We start from the raw sequence: 22,724 nt of genomic DNA on the forward strand, positions 1-22,724 counted from the left end.
TGAACACCTGCAAACTTCTGTGCTGGAATAATCACACCCTCTGGCATCAGCTCAGCTATGAGCTTGCTTTGCCCCTCAGCATGTAGACCAATTAGATATATTTATGTTATTAATGTCCATTACAACTTTTCAACTCTTTTTAGAAATGCTAGAGTCTTTCACTACACACACACACACACACTTGCCCCAGCCTACCTAATTCTACCATAAATAAATAAATATATATATATATATATATATGAGAGAGAGAGAGTACACACACACACACAGGTTGGAAAGACCTCCTGCCTTTTTAAATAGCTGGCAAAGATGTTCAGCGATTAGTATATATATATATATATATATATATGCATCGTCATCTTTCAGCAATTTATTGAACAGGATGTTCCAAAGAACGTGAAATTATTTATTTATTTATTTATTTATTTAAAAAAAAAAAAAATCATTTTTATTTGGCTTGATGGATGATTTTGAATGCAAAAAGATGTGGATGTTATTTATGGATTAAAAAAAAAAAGTAAATATCTTTTTACCTGACATTATTAGGTGTGTGTGTGTGTGTGTGTGTGTATGGCGGTGGATCAAAGCTTGCTCTAACCTGCTCCAGGTGTGCCCTTCCAGCTGTCACTCCCCTACAACATGCCACTTTAAGCAGTTCAGGTACACTTATGAACACACACACACACGCACACACACTGACGCTGTGCTTTAATGCATTTCACCTTTTATTCTCTTTCAAAGCATTTTGACTTGCCATTTTTGTCAACCTGCAGCCGCAACAATACCCCCCCCCCCATTTCATCAGATTACAGATGAATATATGAGGAAGTGTGTGCGTGTGTGTGTGCGTGTGTGTGTGCGTGTGTGTGTGCGTGTGTGTGTGCGTGTGTGTGTGTGTGTGTGAGTGAGGATCAAAGGAGGTGGCAGGCTTAGCAGGGGGCCTGACACAGCCTCGTGTGGTGTTGTTTTCATTAAACATTTATCACACCTCTAGGATGACAGCAGGCATCTCTGAGCCCCGCACGACGTGTTTTCATGCAAAATTTATCGAAAAAGACGAGACGTTGTAAAGCGATCTTGTTGCCTTTCACCACTGACAAAGGGTAAACGTGTGTGTGCGTGTGTATGTGTGTGTGGGCATATGTAGGTAATGAAGAGAGTTAAACAGGTTAAGTGTCACTCTGTATATGTAATTGGTGTTTCTGGGCATGATTCCCCGCCTTCACTTGACTACACTTGTGTTTTCGACACCGTGTTTGAAACTCCACAGATTACAGAAAACGTACATGACATGTCATTTCTTTCCTCACCTTCATAACACCACCAGTCCTGCCAGGTAAGAATGTTTATCCTACTTCTCCACCGACTGGCTGTGCAGTTCAGCTGGGGTTCACGGTGCTTATTTCCCTGTTTGTGAACTCTGCTAAATAATCTGTTGGATTGAGGTTACAGAGCAGCGTGCTCACACGCTCATCAAACAAGTCACACAGGGATTTTCTGCCTTCACGCAGCATCGTCTTCTACAGTCAGCATCCTGGAACGTAGGAGTGAAGCTCACTGGAGTAACCTTTAGAAAGCTAATAACAGTATAATTTCCTGTCAGTTGCTCAGAATCCGTTTTGGTCCAGTATGCCTGAGCATACAAGGAATGTTTTTTCCAGTTTAGAGCGAAGCAAACAGTGTACATTTAACCTGCACATCAGTGCTTGACTGTAGACTAATACAAGCATGATTACATATAAGAAAAATACACTATATTGCCAAAAGTTTTGGGACATCCCTTCAAATCATTGAATTCAGGTGTTGTCTTTCAGGGCTTGGGCTCAGCCCTTTAGTTCCAGTGAAAGGAACTCTTAATGCTTCAGCATATCAAGACATTTTGGGCAATTTCATGCTCCTAACTTTGTGGGAACAGTTTAGGGATGACCGCTTCCTGTTCCAACATGACTGTACACCAGTGCACAAAGCAAGGTCCATAAAGACATGGATAAGTGAGTTTGGTGTGGAGGAAATTCAGATTCCTGACCTCAACACCTTTGGGATGAATTAGAGTGAAGACTGCGAGCCAGACCTTCTTGTCCAACCTCATTGCCTGCAAATGCGCTTCTAGAGGAATGGTCAAAAATTCCCATAAACACACTCCTAAACCTTGTGGAAAGCCTTCCCAGAAGAGTTGAAGCTGTTATAGCTGCAAAAGGCGGGTCAACTCCATATTATATTCATGTGCATGTAAAGGCAGGCGTCCCAAAACTTTTGGCAGTATCATGTAGATGATCAAGCATGTAAAACACTGGCCTGTTACAAAGTTCACATTAACATTTCTAGCATTTGGCAGACCAAATCCAGAGCAATGTACGAAAAGTCTCCATCAATGAACACTATTTCAATAGGTCATAGACTTAGGATAGCATCAGCCTAAAATTGTGTTTGGATGATACAACAATACATAAAACAAACAGAGAAAATAAGAGCTTCAGGAAGAGGTAGGTCTTCATCCGGCGTTTGAAGACAGTCAGTGACTCAGCTGTTCGGACGTCTGGGGGAAGTTTATTCCACCACCTCTGTGCCAGAACAGAGAAGAGTCTAGATGTATACCTACCTCCTACCCTGAGAGATGTCGAGCAGTGCTAGTAGATCTGAGGGAGCGTGGAGTAATAAGAGCTTTGAGGTAAGAGGGAGCTGGTCCATTCTTGGCTTTGTAGGCAAGCATCAGTGTTTTGAATCTGGCTGTGGGAAACCTGTGGAAGGAGAGCAGCAGTGGGGTGGTGTGGCAGATTGAAAACATTTTTGGATCATTTGCAGTGGATGGAAAGTGACATCAGAATGCAGCGATTGTCTAGTTAGTTAAAGAAAGATACTGCATGCACAAAGTAAAGAAAATGGAGGAAGAGAGGTTGTTGGTGCCATCCATCAGGGGCAGAAAGTAAAATCAAGTTGTATCAAGCAAAAAGGGAAATGTGTGTGTGTTGTTGATTCTGTGCTTCCTGTGTGTTATGATGTCAGTTGTGTTTGTCACATAACTCGGGCTTAGTGGATGTCTTTGAATGACCGTGCCATTGCATTATTTCCCTGTTAGAGGTTTGGTTTTACTTTTCTGGTTTTTCTGAGTACAGTGGGTCGCTACATTAGACCTGGCTTTTGTGTTTTTATTTGTCTTACCTCATGAATGCCTTCATTTTACTCCTCCATCTATCCAGCAGACCTTCTGGGAAAAAGAAAAGAAAAGTGTATAGTCAGTGTTATAAATGTAACAAGGGAACATAGTATCTGTATACTGATTATAGATATCTGTCTATCTGTCTATCTATCTATCTATCTATCTATCTATCTATCTATCTATCTATCTATCTATCTATCTATCTATCTATCTATCTATCTATCTATCTATCTATCTGTCTATTTTTACTGTTGATGCTGTAAGCAGCTTGTTGGTTTGATGTCAGCTTGGAGTCGAGATGAAGCGAGTCAGAGTTCCCGACTTTCTGATTAGGAATTCTGAGTTGAGGTAGTGTCTTTTTTTTGTTTGTTTATTTGGTGGTTTTCCCAAGACAGAGGTCAGAAATTCCGAGTTACAGGCTCTAATTTGAACGCAGCATTATTTAGCAGAAAATCCTGAAGCTAAATCCTGATCCTGTGCTACAAATGTCAATTTTTAAAATCATATTCTTGGGGTTATTTTTTTATTTTTTGGTTTAAAATTTTTTTAAAAAACGTGGCAGTAAACTTTTTTTTTTTTTTGGCAAATTATATTAATATTACTTTGTCAAATATTGATATATATCAAAATGAATCTAAATATATATTTTTTAATATTTTTAATTTTTTTTTATTTTATTTTTAATTAAGGCTTGTTTTTCTTCTAAAGAAGGAAAATTGCGTCCTGGACTTTCTTTCAGTCTTTACAACGTACACAAGTGCAATACACACTGATTTCAGCGGCGTCCCTTCAGGAATAAGGTGGACATTTGGAATCCAGGGGACAAGCTCCAGCTCTGCTGCGTGACTGAGTGAAGGAGAGATTCTCTCTGACAGACTGCTGCTCTTCATCTTCCTCATCCCCCATGTGCTCTGTGGACGCACTTCTCTCCTGTTTTCTCCTCAGAGCTTGGACCAGTATTTAATATGTGATTTTTTTTTTATATTTTATTTGTTTGTTTTTTTTTCCCCTAGCCATCAGCAGGCGTAAGCAAGGCATTGTGGGTAGGCAGATTCAGGAAAGGTGAAAGGTCTGTGCTGCACTGAGCCTCATTGGAGGCAGACATGGATTTGTCCTGAAGCGGTGGTGCGTGTGCATGTTGGTCTGATCAGTTCAGCTGCTGTCTGCTCATTAGCAGCGCTCCTAAACAGCAAAGTGCAGCAGGAAGGAAGCAGCCTGTGGGAATATGTGTGTGTAAGAGTGTGTGATGGATTTAGGATGCTTGTGCCTTGTAACACAGACAAAAAAAAACTATATATTGGTTTAAAAAAGACAGGCAGACTTTGCAGTGTGGTTGCTCTGAAATCAGCGATGGGACATTTGTAGGTATCTTATTGTGGCCATTTTCTAGTCAAAGTACATTTACATTAGAATTAAACAAGCGACAGCACCAAGCATGTTTATACACCGTCCTCCTCTGGGGTTGCTTGTTGTTTCTGGGGTCTCTGCTGGGAACCATGTGCTTTTCTGTGCGGTTTGGAAATCGCCTCTCACGTGACTTTTGGAAACTCCGAACCACCAACTTTACTCTCTAACAAAACAGATCTCTGAATGGACAAAAGCATACGGATTTACAGATTAAAGCTTCAAATACGTTTAACTTTGACTTTCTACAGAAATGTTTATCGTCTGTCTGTCCATCCATCCATCCATCCGTCTGTCTGTCTGTCTGTGTGTCCGTCCATCCATCCAGCCATCCATCCATCTGTCCAACCATCCATCCATCCAGCCATCCATCCGTCTGTCCATCTGTCAATTCATTTATACATCCATCTATATGTCCATCCATACATCCATCTATCTGTCCATCTATCTGTCCATCCATCCATCCATTCATTTATACATCCATCTATATGTCCATCCATCCATCCATCCATCCATCTATCCATCAGTTCATCTATTCATCATCCATCCATTTATCCATCTATCTGTCAGTCCATCCATCCATCCATCCATTTATCCATCTATCTGTCAGTCTGTCCATCCATCCATCCATCCATCCATGCATCCACCCATCTATCTGTTTATCCATCAATCTGTCAGTCCATCCATTCATCCCTCTATCTGTCCATCCATCCATCCATCCATCCATCCATCCATCAGGGTCACAGGGAAGGTGGAGGACACCCTGGAGGACGGGGTGCCAACCCATTACACACACACACACACACACACTCACCCAGACTATTTAGAGACACTAGTCAGCACACAATGCATGTCTTTGGACTGGAAGAGAAAAACATGAGAAGGAAGAGAAAACATGCAAACTACACACACACACGCACACACCCACGCACACACTGAACAGAGGCGGGTATCAGACCCCCAACCCTGGAGGCATGAGGGAAACATGCCACACTTTAACCACCGTGCACCAAGGCCAATCACAGGTTTATGTCGGTACACTCCCTCTTACACTTTAATATGTCTGTAGTAACACGGACACTTCGCTTCATTGGGAAGTATCAAATCTTGATAATTGTGTAAATGTAATAAGATCAAAGGTACAGTGTGTAATCTTTGCTGCAGAGGTTCTGTGAAATGTCATCTGTTTGACGTTTATGGAAGCAGCCTCCAGTTTTGCCATATTCTAACAGTCAGTGAGTTTTTCTCTGTGGGAAAGTTTTCAGCTTTCTGTTTTTTTCCCCCTCAGGTACACAACACGCTGCGTTTCCCACTATTTAACTTGATTTAAGTGAACCCATTGGTAACTGCTGTAACATAAGCGATAACAAGAACCAACTTGTCGCAGATGTTTCACTATAAACGGATAACACCTCATTGATTATTTCCCTACAACAGCATGCACCTTTGTGTTCTGTGGCTCACTTAATAGTAAAGTACACCATGGTGCAGTGTGTAAGCTCTCTTCCCTTCATATCTGTGACAGAAGTGCAAAAGACGCCAGATTACCAACGAGTGCTTTTGATAAACAGTGTTTGGTGCCTAACATGGCCATGTCTCTACAAGCCTGGCCCCTTTCTTTCTTTGTGTGTGTGTGTGTGTGTGTCTGTGTGTGTGTCTGTGTTTATGGTTTGGCCAGTTCTAATCGCAGAAGAGACACTCTGAGTGGCCGATAGAGAGCTGTGACAATCCATTTGCTGTGGTCTGTAATCTGTTTAGCCATTAGGACTTCAGTGCACACACAAACACACACACACACACACACACATCTGAGGCTCGGACACTCAACATCACTGGCTTTATTAATATGTTTAACATTTTATGATCATGTAAAACAGTATTATTTTGCTGTCTGAAGGCAGGTTTATTAGTTTGACCCGAGCATGACACACACACACACACACACACACACATGTACAGCCAGGCCTGGAGCATGATGACAGAGCTGTAGCAAAGCCAAATAAAAATCTCCCCCAATCCAGTTAGATCTGGGCCGGGTCGAGCCATAGCGCTTAGCTGTGCAGGTTCAAACACCCCCCCATCTTCTTCTCGGAAAAAAAAAACCCATAATCAACATTCTCCTTACACACAACCCACTTTATGACTGTTTCATTAGCCTACCTGTGGAGGTAGAGTCATGGCCGACGATAATTTCTCAGGCCTGGCTGCTTTACGGTGGGGAGAGAGAGAGAGAGGGAAAAGGGAATTGATTTTGGGGGCAGAAAATGATCTGGAGGAGCCGTATACGAGATCCTAACACGACGGGCCTCGGTCTGGATTTAAGAGCATTATGGAAATCTCCCTGTCCATAAATCCTCAGTCATACGGTTTATCGTTTTTTTAAGCATTTAAATATGGACTGAACTCATTAAAAATGGAGGATTTGTTTCATTAGTCCTCCTTTCAGCATTGACACTTGTTTATCTCCTCTACAGCCATTAAAAGCCTCTTGTTGTGATTTGAGGCAATTTGTAGAATGGATAAAAGTAGCTAGGATTTTTCTTGATTAATTATTTAAGCAAAACTAGAGGATACTGGTTTCTTATGGTATCAGGAGGTAATCCAGATTTTTTATTTTATTTTAATTTTTTAATCATTTTTTTTATTGATCAGTAACGTGTGTGTTTTATAAAGCTTTTCTGATGTTTTGTTTCATTACATTAACAAGCGAGCGACTTGCAAGTCACGTAACCAGCGCTACTCTTTTCGCTTCTGGGCTCGTACCATCATCCAGCGATGATATAGACAGCCTGATTTACTATTTAATTTTCAATTCAATTCATTTGTATAGCGCTTTTAACAATGCAGCAGCTTTACAGAAGTATAGAAACAGAGAAGGGAAAAAGTTTCAATTAAAGTTGCTATTTCTCCCTAATGAGCAAGCCTGAGGTGACGGTGGTAAGGAAAAAAACTCCCTGTGATGATATGAGGAAGAAACCTTGAGAGGAACCAGGCTCAGAAGGACACCTCATCCTCATTTGCGTGACACTGGACAGTAAATAATGTAACTGTATCTATACAGCAACCAAGGGCTCATGAGGAACTGTTAGGTCAGTGTAGTTTCCCCCTATATCAAACCGTGTGTGTGTGTGTGTGTGTTGGTTTGATTTTGCTAGTGGCTTTTTGTTAAGCTAGGTGCAATTTAGCAGCACAAAGTAACCAACACTCTCCAGAAACCTCAGCGATCACTTGGGCTTTATTTTTCCCTCATTATGTTACTCCACATGTTTAATGAGAGGCCATATCTTTTGTGGGTGAATGTAGACGCTGTCACAACGTCCTGCACTTTTAAGAATAAATCCGCAACATTTGTGTTGACCGATTTGAGGGAATCCTGTGCACTGAACCCCGTATCCTGTTTATAGCTAATTTGCAAAGGGCCACTACTGAGATAAAATCCTTCCTCATGGCCCATTTAATTATGCAGTTTGTCACTCAGTAGTACGCGTACAAACCTACGGACTGTTTTGTTCGTATTTCCATGCGGGTTTTTCATCTCCGTTCGAGTTTTCTCCTCATCAGTCTTCATCTGTCTGCCGTAGTCGCCGCGCGTCGTGTAAGATGAAAGGGCCGAAGCGGTGACCGCGTATTCTCTGCACGCTATTATTTTGGGGTTTCTAATCAGCTCTGGCTCTAAAAAAAAAACCCACGCAGCAGCACTGTGATCCCTCCTGCTTGTGGTTGGACAGTATATATACGTTCTGCATACATAGACAGATTGTTGACATCGGATACAACAATAGCAGCTTTGAAACAGTAAAGTTTGAGCCGCGTCGCGTTCACAACTCGCAGAAATGTTCAGATTTGCCAGAAATAAATCTGTCTTGCACAACTGTTGCTTTTTTTGGAAAGCTAACAAAACATGCAATCGTGTGTGTGGTCTTTCCTAACATGCCGTCCAGGATAATTACCTTGTTCCTTGTTATAGGGATGTAATTAGCGCCAAGCTGATGAAATTAGGAACAAGACTGTGCGGTATCAACACACATGAGTTATAACCCCAGTGAGGCAACGTGCCAGAGGATACGCCGGCATTCGTGTCAGATCAACACAGGCAGACCTGCCACGGCTTGTTAGACCGCCGAACAGCCATTAAATATTATACAGAGGTGCGTTTTGTTATTAGAACAGGATTGCAGTTGAGTGATCGTTTGGTTGTGTAAACGAGCGCTGCACACCGAGCACTTTCTCCGAGGTTCCTTATGTATGGGATCGAATAGGAATTTTCGTATAGGGATGAGAAGATGGTGTATTGATAAAGAGTAGTCCTGAAATGGGAAACGAACATTTTTCCCCTCCCAAAAAAAAGGCAGATGAATCTGGGTGCAGAATGATTGACAGGTGGTTTAAGCTCCTGATACACCCTGGAAGCCCCACCCCTTTTCCCTCATCAGCTTCTGTCCTCAGGATTTTTCTACTTCTTTCCTGAAAACGATGACTGACGCAGAACCCTGCTTTAACGCCTGCTTGTTGTAACATACCCATGTACTAAAATTCCTTCCACGTGCTGCTGATTTGTGGAGAGGAACTAAAATTGAAGGAAAAAATGCTGAATTAGTTACAGTATAATTCATTCCAACATACACGACTGTCAAAAAGTGTCCTTGGAATCCTCATTCTTAGGTAAAAAAGCTACTCAAGGCTGTGTCCCAATCCACCTGCTGCTATACTGAATACACTACATTAAGTACACACTGTGTAATATGTAGTATAAGGTCACTGGTCAAAAAGCTACTCAAGGCTGCGTCCCAATCCACCTGCTGCTATACTGAATACACTACATTAAGTACACACTGTGTAATATGTAGTATAAGGTCACTGGTCAAAAAGCTACTCAAGGCTGCGTCCCAATCCACCTGCTGCTATACTGAATACACTACATTAAGTACAAACACTGTGTAGTATGCGATCACTGGTCAAAAAGCTACTCAAGGCTGTGTCCCAATCCACCTGCTGCTATACTGAATACACTACATTAAGTACACACTGTGTAATATGTAGTATAAGGTCACTGGTCAAAAAGCTACTCAAGGCTGCGTCCCAATCCACCTGCTGCTATACTGAATACACTACATTAAGTACAAACACTGTGTAGTATGCGATCACTGGTCAAAAAGCTACTCAAGGCTGTGTCCCAATCCACCTGCTGCTATACTGAATACACTACATTAAGTACACACTGTGTAATATGTAGTATAAGGTCACTGGTCAAAAAGCTACTCAAGGCTGCGTCCCAATCCACCTGCCGCTATACTGAATACACTACATTAAGTACAAACACTGTGTAGTATGAGGTCACTGGTCAAAAAGCTACTCAAGGCTGTGTCCCAATCCACCTGCCGCTATACTGAATACACTACATTAAGTACACATCATGTAGTGTGTAGTATAAGGTCACTGGTCAATTATTTAGCACCTTGTTGATGGTATTATCTGCCGCCATTATTGCCGACTCACATCCGGTCGATTCCGTTGTGTATTTTTCATTAGGCAATCGGCGTTCTGTTTATTTTGTATCCAAATCAGTTTGTAGAACCTCTCCAGCTTAGACCATGATGCCTTATGACATACGAATTGTCTTTAAGGACATAAGCTGTTTCTGAAATCCTCACCCCTGCCTGTCTGGCACCAGCAGCCATGTCGTTAAGTCACTTATTTATTTATTTATTTTTTTTTGGTGTGAAGCTCTTGACCTGTATCTGCATGATTTTCTGCATTGTGCAGCTGACAAATGGAAAGTCCTTGATGTGGCGGCTAAACACTCTGCTAACCGCACTATTCAAAGTGATTATTGCGCAAGCGATCGTGTTTCAACCTCCTGTTTATAGTCAAATGCTTTTCAGACTTCAGCTCTAATTGCGTCGTTTTTCTTCCACCATCGGAGAAAACAACAGTAGTCGCTGTCGCAGACGCAGACTTGTAAAAGTCTCTAATGAAGTGCCTCTTGCGCCTTTTCTCAAATTTGTTGGAGTGTATTTGTTTGAATTATTTCGGAGTTTGCTTTTCTTGCAACACACACACACACACACACACAAGGGCACTCTCTCAGAGCAAACCCCCAGGACAAGAAACCACACAGCACCACACAACGCTCTAGGCCATATTGGATTAATTTTCTCTTTTCTTCCTCCTCGGCTTGAGAGAAAGAGGGACTTTCTGTCACTTAGCATGGCGGTTAGAGGGAGAAAGGAGAGCACCGGCTGGCTTAGATATGAATAAGAATCACAGATTGGCCGATCGCTGCACAGAGGGGGCTTTGTGAACACTTATCCCGTCTGTACAGTGGCGGCTGAGAGCCCGGATAATCACCCTAATCTAGTTAAGGTTAAACAGGGCCATGACTACACACACACACACACACACTTCTGTACAACAAGAAGGCTGTCATATTGATTATACAGTCCAGTTCGCTCTCACTGGCCAGCGATGGGACGACATTCACAGAGCTCAACACTCACGAGGATGGTTGATTCAGGTCTCGACAAATATGTGGAGACAAATATGGAATTGCTTTTTATTAGCAACTCATTTCTGACTCCTCGTTCGTTGACGTCTCTCCCTGTATGTGTATACTTCCTTCTCTACCTCACATCTATCCCTAGCTTTTTTTTTTTTTTTTCCCCCCCTTCCCTGGTGATGCTCTGCCAAGCTTTTACTGCAGTTGTCTTTAGTTACTGTGTGTTTGTGGGGAGTTTTTGCCTTCAGCCTTGCCTTCAGCAAGTGAAACGCATGTTCGGGTCAGGTGATTGACTCGGACATCGCAGAATGTTCCACGCCTTAAATAAAAAAATAAAAAAATAAATATCCCAGGCTGCTTTCGAAGTCTGCTTCAGGTCATGTGGAATATGATTGGAGACAGAGCAGATAAGTTAGAAAAAGCCATGCATATCCTTACTAGGAGACGAGGTGGTATTGCTTCTACTGGTTACTTGGTATCTTGTGGTAAATGGTCTTGGTGAAGTCACAGTTTGACACAGTTTATACCTAGCTCCTGAAGAGTGATCTTAAAATCGGACAGCTGTAGTGAAGAGATTTTCTCTTCTTCAAGGAAATAATTTTTCCGTCGTCCAAAACTGGTTATTTATTTATTTTTTCCCCTGATCTCACCCTTGGATTCAGTCCCATATGTGTGATTTGACCATACCTAATATAGTTGGTTTTAATTTGTTTACAGTCTAATGATGGCTTTACTTCATATCAAAAGTTAACAGCAAATGCAAATACCACAAAATGACCCCCAGATCGTGTATCTGCTTACTGGATGAGAGAATAGCACACACCTTGCAATGTTTCAGCTGAGTAGCCAGCTGTCCGATTACTTTTGGACCCTTAAGGTTAAAGACGAAAGTGTTATTGTATATATCGTCATCCTCATAGCTACATAATATTCATTGTGTCACAGTGATGGAATTTTTTCAAACAAATGACTTCAAAATCTGACCAATTTGGTTCGGACAATATGAACGATGTAGCCGTGCGTTTTATTTCATTTGCCTACTTATTAGAAGTGCATACAGTGCGTGACAATCTATGCCCATAAAAAGACAACAATCTATGCCCGTAAAAGACAACGCTAAAAGTTTTGTCAGATGGAATGATGTCGAATGTTAAACCTAGTACCGGTATCCGACGAGCTCGATCCGCTCTGCTGCGTCAGGGTAGATGAATAATAGTGATTTATTCCTGCATTACGGCAGGTGAGCTGTGTTTTGATTACACTCTTTTGTGTAACGTGATTCGGGTGTACGGGTTTGATTTGCTGTGTGTGCGCCGTGTGGACGTTTGTGTTTGCTTTGTAATTACAACCGGATCGGATTTCTCAGGAGCGGAAATCGGAGAGAGAGAGGAGACTGTGAAGAGCGCCATTTTTTTTATTTTTTAGTTTTTTCTTCTTACCTAGGGGCCTCCCAGAAGGGCCCCAGGGCTGGGCAGGGACACGGAGAGAAGAATGGACACAGCTGTACACTCTGTCACACACATTTTCTCACTCTGTGTGTGTGTGTGTGTGTGTGTTTTTTACACACAATGACAATCTCTTTACTCTACTCTCTATTATGTAACGCTTTGAGTGTGCCAGGAGGTGGATGGAATGGAGAGACTACACTGTAAACAAATACTCATGTTTCAGCGTACAGAGGTGTGTGTGTGTGTGTGTACACACTCTTTATTCACGCCTCGACCCTGTGGAGAGGTGCACAGCACAATGCAAGGTTAGAGACTGAAACTGATTACCTTGTTAACTCCTGGCTCAGAACGGAGCCCGTGCGCCAGGGCCCCCCGATTTGCAAATGAATTGCTGCTTTCTTTTGGCCCTCGCCTTCACCCTCCTCCCTCGCCTCTCTCTCTCTTTTTTTTTTTTTTTTTAATTCCGTGCCAAGATCATCTTTTTAAACTCCGCCATGACAGCTGCCACGCTCACCACCATTGTCCCACCACACTCCGGCCCCACAACCGTGTCGGCAGCCAAAAGTTCTCCGTGTGCGATTATCACCCTCCCGTAGCACAGCCTTATTCTTTGTGTACAAGTGTTTCAATTTGTGGAGTTTCCTTCTGGAAAAAAAAATCCCCCACAATATCGGAGATCCACATTGTCTCTTACTCAATAATGGAAAGGTTTTTTTTTTTTTTTTTTTTTTTTTTTTTTTTTTATTCCTGGAAGTTCTAATCGGGCGGAGATGAAAAGACGTCGGGCCATTGAGGAAACCGGAGGGAAATAGATTTTTCACTCGTCCTTCTTCTTCTTCTTCTTTTTTTTTTTATTCTCTCGTCCCCCCGTGCAGCCATTTGTCCGCCTTCCACACACACCTCCCTTTTAAATAGGAGTCAATTTTCTTTAAATTGTGTCCCCTAAATTAAATTTCTCCCTGCCATGGTGACTAATAGTGTGCCTCTCTCTCTTGCTCTGTCCTCAGAGGCTCTAGTAAAAGTGCAATTTGCAGCTCTGGCTTTCCAGAGAGATGGGCAAATCCCAATTAATCCCTCAAATGACAAGATGTTCCATACACTTCCGAGCGATTAAACAAACGATAAGAATTCCGTTAGAACAAGTTCAGTCGCTGTCGGGTGTCGTATCCATCCGCAAGCTTTATATCTAATGGAACGTGATCTATTCATATCGCTTGAGTTAAACAAACCAGCACTTATTAACTTTTAAACCAATCCTGACATAGATACAAGTATTTGCTTTAGAGCAATCAATATACACTTGTTAAATCTGAAACTGGACGCATCCATGTTTCCAACGTTATAGCTTGAATATTCAGCTTTTTGGAGAGTTTATTGGTTTCCAAACAATCTCAAAATGCCTCAAAATGGCCTTTTGTCATATAGACTGAATCGTCTGCTATGATTATTGGAGCTGATCGTGTTTGGAGATTGAGCCATGGTGCATTATTTGTGTAATTAATGAATTTTATAGCAAATGTTATTATGATATGAATTATATGAACGCATTCGTTCACACTCGTTTACAGGTGATTTAACAAAGCAAACTGTTGATATGGTGAAAGAGACATTTGGAAGGAGTCTCCAGTGTTAGAGCTGTGTATCAGTATCAGGTGAAGCTGGAATATACAGGAAAGTCTCTTTCTCAGTAACAATTGTTCTCTTTAGCAGAAAGTGAGGAAAATGACTGTTTGTAGCTGTTACAAGGCCAAGTAATATGACAGGTATGTCCAAAACATTGGATGTAACCTTTGGGAACTTAAAAAAAAATATATATTTTTTTTTCTGTGTAATTTTGCTCAGTCTAAAGGTGTATTTAACTTAATTGGGAGATTATTTATTTATTTATTTATTTATTTATTTAAATTACTTAATTTTTATTTATTTTATTTTTTATTTTTTAAGTTAATTGTCAGACTAAAATTTTGTCTGTCTTGAATTTTTTCACTAGATATTTCTTTTTTTCTTTAATTTTTTATTTTTTTTAGGAGAAAATTCAGCGTCATATTTTTCATCATATGCATTCGATCTGAAAAAGAAAGCCACAATAGGTAGTTTTGATTGATTGATTGATTGATTGATTGATTGATTGATGTTTGCATCCATTTCTAAAACCTTTAATGGATTCTGTCAGGTACGCTTCTCTTTACTCCAACAGTTAATGGGCCTCGGAAAACAAAACAAGCAAAAGTCCGTTCCACCTGTTTAATTTCACCACTAAGTTTCTTTGACAGAAATCCCAGATGTTCTACCAGCGGTCCATTCTTGTCTAATCTTTGAACCTGTCCCCTAAATCTGCTAACCGTCTGAAAACAGAAGGCCGAGTCCAGACCCGGACGCGGAGGGGAGGCGTCCGATCCATCAATTCCACATCATATCTTTTTCTTCCTTCTCTCTGCCCCCCCCCTTTTATTGACTATACTCAACTGTCTTACAGCCTGTAACGCCTTCGCTAGGTTTTTATAAACGTTTTTTTTTGGCTGCAGTGGGATTATGCTAAAACGTCCAGTCTGTTCATTGTGACTTGGGTTTTAAAAAAAAGGGGGCGTGTGTGGATCTGACTGAGAACATACTGACCCAGACAGGCATTATCAACCTGCTATTGTGTACTCTAACGGGACAGCAGCAGCCTTACCGTTGCTCCTTTTCCTTTTTTTTTTCCTTTGCTGCATGTGCAGCTTGACAGAGTAGTCAAAAGAGACAGCGCTGCTGTCCACCCAGGATTACACTTTCACTTTCAATTCAGCAACACGGCGAAGGCCACGATACAGAGATGACAGCCTGCCACGTCATCCGCCCTACTCGGTTTTGTCATTCCCCTTCACCACCCATGTGGTCTTCCGTTTTTCTCCCCATTCTCTCCATCAGGGTGAGAATTCGGAAAAGAAAGGCGGAGTCAGCATCATTATATATTTTGCCTTACTCTATCACACCAACAATGACTTGTCTAGGGTTCTAATCATTGTTTAAACAGTTGCATGACTATGAACCTGAAATTACCGGCATTTCGTCAGGATGACTGTAGATATTTCAGAAACGCTATACATACAACAAGGTTCGAGTTTTACATTTACGCCCCTATCTAGAGCGACTCATGGCAGCTTGGTGGACATGGGATTTCAACTCTCAACCTTCTCATCACCACATCCCTTCGTTTACGCGTATTGTCCAGTATACGATCCCAATGTTTGTCCCAACTGTAGAAACAATATTCTTTAATGTATGGGATTCGAACCCACAACCTTTCAAAGCCTTAACCACTAAGTTTAATCATTTACTGTGTAAGAAAGTAACAAATTAGTCTACTGGTCTTTAACTAAAGAGAGTAATGCAGCGGCGCTTTAGTCCAGCTCTCTCACCTCCTCATACACACACACACACACTGCTCAAACAGATCAGCTTTAGCTTTCGTGCTAATACCCCCATCATCATGTGTATCACTTAGCAGAGCTGTTTCAAACTACAAAACCTTAGTGTTAAGTTTTTCATGCACTCACGTGATATCACTCTGCGACTTCAGCAGAAATAACCAAATACAGCACCAGCAAATATTTCGATATAGACATGTTTAATGTGTCTCTGTGAGAGATATGGGCTTAGTTATGTTTATACTGTGATTATTTAGTCCAAGTGGTTCTTAGTTATGTGCTGCTTGTCAGTTAAAGGAACCTTAATGTAAAATTCTCTAGCCGATATTTTTTCATATTTCTAAAAGTCCTGGATTAATCCTTGTAACAAATCTACACGCAAACTCGGCGTCACTGTGAGCTTTTAGACCTGGGCAGAAATCTAAGATTATTCTAAAAGAAAACTTCAATCAGTGTGAAAAGTCGTGTTTGTTATTTTGGTCTGAACTGTATTACTGAAGCAAGCGAGCGTTATGAACGTGAGGTGCCAGAAGAAAGTCTGTAGAAAATCCCACCACTGCATGCTTCACTTGTGTAAAGCAACTGAAATATGAATTACGTAAAACGATTATGGATTGCTGGATCCGTCAGAAGCGAAACGTGTGTGTGTGTGTGTCTTATATTTGATGAATTAATGAAGCAATTTCCTCGAAAATCAATCAGAGCAGTTAAATTTAGGCCCGTGTGAGCAATTTAAAAGTGATTGGCTCTTTCCTGTGCTGACAACTTGATTTTTCCATGGTAGAGTTGACGGTGCATAGAGTTTCCCCTAACACATAGCGAGAATCCGACTCGATTACAGTCCTCTGTGCTTCGTGTGTTGTCTCACGGCTCCTTTCGCCTCTTTTCGTTTGACATAATGATTGCTCTAGATAATTAATACCATGTCTACACCTAACCCTAAACGTAACCTCTGTAACCAGAAGGAAATGTTTTACTTTTTCAAATAAAAAGTGTAAAGACACTTTTTTTCCCCCTCCCTCCCATCTGCCAGTTCCCACCGCTCCACTCTACTCTACACAGCTACCAACCAGGTGGGGTGAAGGCTGACACGCTTCCTCTGAGAGTGACGGAAACCACCTGCATTTGTCCACGCTGTGCTACAGGAAAGAGTAACACGGTCTGAGGATCGAGCCCTCCACCCTCTTCCTCATACATGAGCTCACAGATGTTTATGATTGGCTAGTGTCATTGTGATTGACGGGACAGAGAGTGTCTCATCAGTGCCATGCGGACATCACGGGCAGTTCTGCTCCCGAACCTGCGATCTCCAGAGATCTCAAAAGCGCTGTATTTTGTTGTGAGGATTAGGATTGTGGTCTGAGAAAGGGCTAAACAAGTGTATAAACACACACACACATTCACACACATACATCATATAATATCCACTGTTTGTAAGGTCAGCATGCTCGTTCTCTAGCTCTGAAAGGGTTAACACTCATAGCTCTAATGCATTGCTGATGAGCTCTGTGCTAATGGGTCTCTGTCTCTCTCTCTCTCTCTCTCTCTCTTTCTCTCTCTCTCTCTCTTTCTTTTTTTCTGTCCCATTCTCTGTCTCTTTTGGTCTCTCTCTCTCTCTCTCTCTCTCTCTCTCTCTCACTCCCTGTCTGCTCTCTGTCTATCTGTTTCTCTGTCACTCTCTCTCTCTCTCTCTCTCTCTCTCGGAAATTAATGAAATGAACTCCTCATCTGAACATATTCGTCTTTACCATGTCAAGTAGGGGGATCATGGGAGAGGAGCAGCATGATGGAGAGAGGAGTAAAACAAACACTATTATTTGAAACTTGACCACTTGATGAAACATGTGCTGCACATGCTTTAATTAATTGACTGCTACCTACCGTGAAAAATGGAGACAGAGAGCGAGAGACGGGAAGCAGACCAAGCAGTAGACCATCCAGACATTCTGACCAGCAATATACATACACACACACACACACACACAGAGTCGAGGCTCCAGTCCGTCTGTCAGCCTGTGCCCCCTCCACTTGACAGATTAGCCAGACATTTCCAATTTGCCCGTATTGACTAGCGAGCAAAAGCCTGGCATTGCATCGAGCTCTGTTAACACTTTGACTTGTTTGTCCTCTTTTACTTAATTAAGTAAGGATAAATAATGACCTCCTTACGGGAACCAACAGACAAGGAACATTTTTTACCCCTTCACCCCCTTGACTCCTAGCCTGTGTTTTCTAGACGGCATTCAATCATGTCGTAGGTGATTTTTTGGTTTCTTTTCGCCGTTTTACTTTTCATACTTTTGCGGTATGAAACGTTCTCTCCATGCATTATTGCATCTGTTAAATCCAACAGGATGGACCAAAAGTTTTAGGACACTTTTTAATTACAGATAAATTGAACTGTTTCAGCATTCAGTATCAGCCAAATCCTTCTGATGATGTTGTGGTTGAATTTCACAGAAACGGACAAAACTGACAGAGATATACTTTGATGTCTCACCTTTAAGAAAACATAAATATACCAAAACAGTACTGAGTAACCCAAACAACATGAGAATGTTTTATTTTAATTGTTATTATTTAGACTTTCTCCATTCGAAGATGTCTAGCTATGTGATTGAAGCCTGACGTTCCCTGTGTGAGAAAATGCCAAAAATGCTACATAGCTATAACCTGACATAAACCTACCCAGCCCTGTTCGTAATCAGATATCATCTGTCAAAATGTCCGCCATGCTCCTGCGCAGTCACGTCATCGCGGCCACGCTCGCGGCTGAAAGAAGGAACTTAAGCACGACGTGAGGTCATAGTGATCCAGATTTATGGCGGCCTCAGTCCAAGGTTACGACTCTCTGTTCATCTGGTGCTGCCCATTAAAGCAATATGCATTTGCTCATGACAACTCTCCCCCACCCGGATCTCGCCGTATCTCTGGTCTCCCGCTGCTCGCTGGCCTTGTGTTACACCAACATTACAATCTGCTCTGCCTCAACTACAAATTGCCCGAACGGCCCCTGACACTTTTTCAATATCGTTACATTAAACCAAGTGGAGCTTGATTGATAACCTAATATTGGCCTAATGCAAGACATCAATCACGGCAAGTATATTAATTATTTAATATCGCAGTCTAATTCAGAAATCGATGCGGCCACGTCGACGGCACGGAAGAGAGAGGAGGGAGAGCAAGGGACGGAGAGAGGAGGTCTAGGAGATCAGCGCTCCCTGCGGACCTGCGGGAAACGCAACGACGGTTGAAAAGGGGAGGGAAAAATGAGAGCAGGAGAAAAATGAAAAGCCGAAGATGTACTCTCTCCGTGTGGCGGTTCGATACAAATCCGTATTCATTTGCCAATAATCTCTTCCTCTTTTTCTGCTTAGCCGTGGCCTGATCTGGTTTGAAGGGCCTAATTGAATTAGGGCGGCTTTCGGCACAGAGGTGGGCCTACGGGGTGAAACAGGGAGGGAGAGAGCGAGGGAGTTAGGGAGGGAGGGGCGAGCAAGCCAAGCGTGGAAGAGAGGTGGGGACGTAAAGTGGCTCGAAAGAACGAACAGATCAAGAATGCTAGCTGTAGATGAAGTAATGATGGAGGATGAAAGGATGCACTCGAGCCAAGCGCTGGAAGATAACGAGTATGCAGGAGAGGTCTTACTCTTCACAGTGCTCAAGGAGACTTTTCACCGTCCAAAATATCTGACAGAATAACAACGCTTGTTATTTCTGGTAATGGGAGATGTTCAGTGTCGAGAGTTGAGGTCAGGTCCTGAGTTGGAGATAAGATCGATATTCATTTAATATTATCCACATTTACCAAGTGGTAGCTTGGTGATCCTGGGATTTGAACTCTCAACCTTTAAAGCAGTAGTCCAACAGCTTAACCACTAATCTGTTGCTTTTCAGAGCACTGCTAAGAGACAGTTACTTAAAATCTGTGAGCAGGGAAATCACAGAAAGACTTAGACTTTTTATTAGGACACACTGTAACCTCTGTGACTAGCCTTGAAACTGTGATACCTTATTCTGTAAATACTCACCAGTCACTTATTGGTGCTCGATGTGCTGGTTTAGTAACTGCTGATTTCTTGGGAGCTGGGTGAAAAACGACACATCCAGAGAGCAGCAGTTCAGCCAGAAACACCTTGTTGATGATGAGAGAGCGGGATCTAAAGACAGGATATGAGCACAAATAATCACTCTTTACAGCCATCATTAGCAGAAAAGCACAAAATGTCAGCCCTAGTGTCAGATGAGCTATAACAACAGAGGACCACATCAGGGTCCACTTCTTTCAGCCAAGAGGCCTCACATTTAACTAAAATCGACAGTTGAAGAATGGAATAAGAGCGATGTAGGGTGTTTTATTATTATTATTATTATTATTTTTTTTTTTTTTTTATTTTTTTTTTTTCTCAGATAGATTGTGGCTATAGGATGCATTCAGATCAGACACTCAGACATTTACACACTGATCTTTTATTTACTACATAATGAACTTTTATGTTAGGAATAAAACACAACAGAAATTTCCATTAGCTCTTTTCTCTCTCTCTCTCTCTCTCTCTCTCTGTCAATAAAACAAACCCCACAAAATAACAGTGCACACTCCTGAGTCTCGCCAAATTTCCCATGGCGGAAAAACTCACAGCTGTTTTTCCTGCTGCAGGTGTACTCACTCCGCACTAAACACTTTCCCTGTTGATCCGGGTCGAACTTTTCTCTTACTCCACACCTCTTCATTTCTGGCTCAGGGTGAAAGCCATGAAAGGTGTGTGAGCACCTGCCAGTTCTAAAAATCTCAGAACAACTAAATGACGTTTTGTTTAAATTAGCATCTCCCGGTCATTCACTGGCTGATTCTGTAGTTCTTCATCCCCCTGTTTCTTTTCCTTTCCCTTTTGTCTTTATTTCGGAGCCTTTTTTTCTCCGAATAGAGATGCTCCCCTTTTCAAAGCACACTGATTAGGAAGGTATTTAATAGCCAGAGGTCTGCTGTAAGGGGGGAGAGGGAGAGAAGCAGAGATTGATTTGGATCTCCCTTGCTTTCTCCTGTGGAAACGGAGAGAGAGAGAGAGAGAGAGAGAGAGAGGAGCAGGATTTCACTCTGGCTTTTGTGGCCTTGATTACTGAATGTAATTTTAGAGATGGTGTAGATTTTCATTGTGATGCTGCAGGCTACATCAGAAGCTTTATTCTGTCAATAAGCCTCTCTCTCTCTCTCTCTCTCTCTCTCTCTCTCTCTCTCTCTCTCTCTCTCTCTCATATATCTCTATTTTCTACACCATGCACATGCACACACTGTTGCCAGTATTGGGACGTGTATGCGTGTGTGTCTATGTGTGTATGAGTGTGTTTGTGCTTTCTCTTGATCTTTGTGCTTCCTCTGCTGCAATTTTGAAATGTGCCAAAACTGCATCTATTATTTACTGCCAATTTGCTCTTTAAATCCGAATGCTTTCCTCCTCCTCCTCCTCCTCCTCCTCCTCCTCCTCCTCTCCTCTCCTGCACTGATTATCTTAATTCATGCATGATTAATAATAAACAGAATCATACCGTTTGGTCTAAGCTCACAATGTCATGATAATAACTTATTTAGTTTTGCCTGATTAATACACACTAGCATGTTTTGGCAGGTCTTGTGTCCTGAATGCATCAGTATGGTGTTATTATCAATGCTGTTTGGTAATACTATACTCATTAATACAGCCAGAAGGTCATTAGGTCAAATCTCAGAACTACGACACGTTCTTGTTTTGGAAAAGCCATGTAACTCACAGCAGCTGCTCTTGGAAATGAAAACACGAGACAGGGCATGCCGTTCTTGGAAAATAATCAACGACAGGGTGGTGTGATGGAGCTAAACACAACGCAGAGTTAATGTTACTACCTAAACATTTATTGTTCCACAGTCTTCCTCTTCCACCACAGAGTCTCATGCTTTTTTTTATTTTATTTTTTTTATCAATTTTTAGTTATATTTAATGAGCGTTTTACTCTGTAGTCATCTCATTATCAGCGTCTGGTTCTTTGGAAGTCATGCAGCTTGTGATGTTACAGTGAAATCAAGAACGTTTCATCCGTTTACATTTCTGGTGTTTGGCAGACGCCCTTTTCCAAGAGCGACTTACAATTTATCGCATTTTTTTTTTATACAACTGAGGGTTAAGGGCCTTGCTCAGAGTGTCCAGCAGTGGCAGCTCGGTGGATCTGGGATTTGAACTCATCACCGCATCCCACGTTCATGCGGATTATCCACCATACGATTCCCGTGTCAAAAAAAGTTTGGGATCACTTGCATATTTCAGCTACGGAGGAAGACTCCATCAAGCCAGTCCATCTTGTTGGAGATGCTCCAGGAAGCATGGGGGTGAAATCTCATCAGATTATCTTGAAAAATTGACCGCTGGCTTGTAATTGCTGCGAAGTTTGAAGCAAACATTTCCATCGAAAATCATTATTTCTAACTCTGACATGTCAGCATGTCCTGTTCTTTTAACTATGTTTTCCATTCAGACTAATTTCTTGTGTGTTTCCTTGGAAAACAATACAATTTTTTGAGTGATCCCAAACTTTTGAGCGCTAGCACTTTGGTATAATCCTGTGATTTGTTTGACGACAGAGCCGCTAGACTAAAGACAGCAAAACAAATCCTGACCAATCAGAATGGAGAATTCCGCACTGATGGAGATCATCAGAAATGTAGTGTATATTTTTTTTATTCTGAATATTTTCGCTGCGACAGATCATCTCTTAGGCTGTACGGTTTCATTCCATTTCATTATATTGATTTATTTCTTTCTTTTTAAACAGCTAAA

The 22,724-nt window shown here is 41.7% G+C and overlaps 1 protein-coding gene across 2 annotated transcripts in view; it reads left to right on the forward strand.

Moving 5' to 3' along the window:
* rsrc1 (arginine/serine-rich coiled-coil 1) overlaps positions 1-22,724 on the forward strand; it is a 137,882-nt gene that overhangs the window by 30,541 nt on the left and 84,617 nt on the right. The gene's annotated exons all lie outside the window — the stretch shown is intronic.

The sequence above is a fragment of the Hemibagrus wyckioides genome, linkage group LG20, assembly GCF_019097595.1.
Source record: "Hemibagrus wyckioides isolate EC202008001 linkage group LG20, SWU_Hwy_1.0, whole genome shotgun sequence".
Lineage (NCBI taxonomy): Eukaryota > Metazoa > Chordata > Actinopteri > Siluriformes > Bagridae > Hemibagrus > Hemibagrus wyckioides.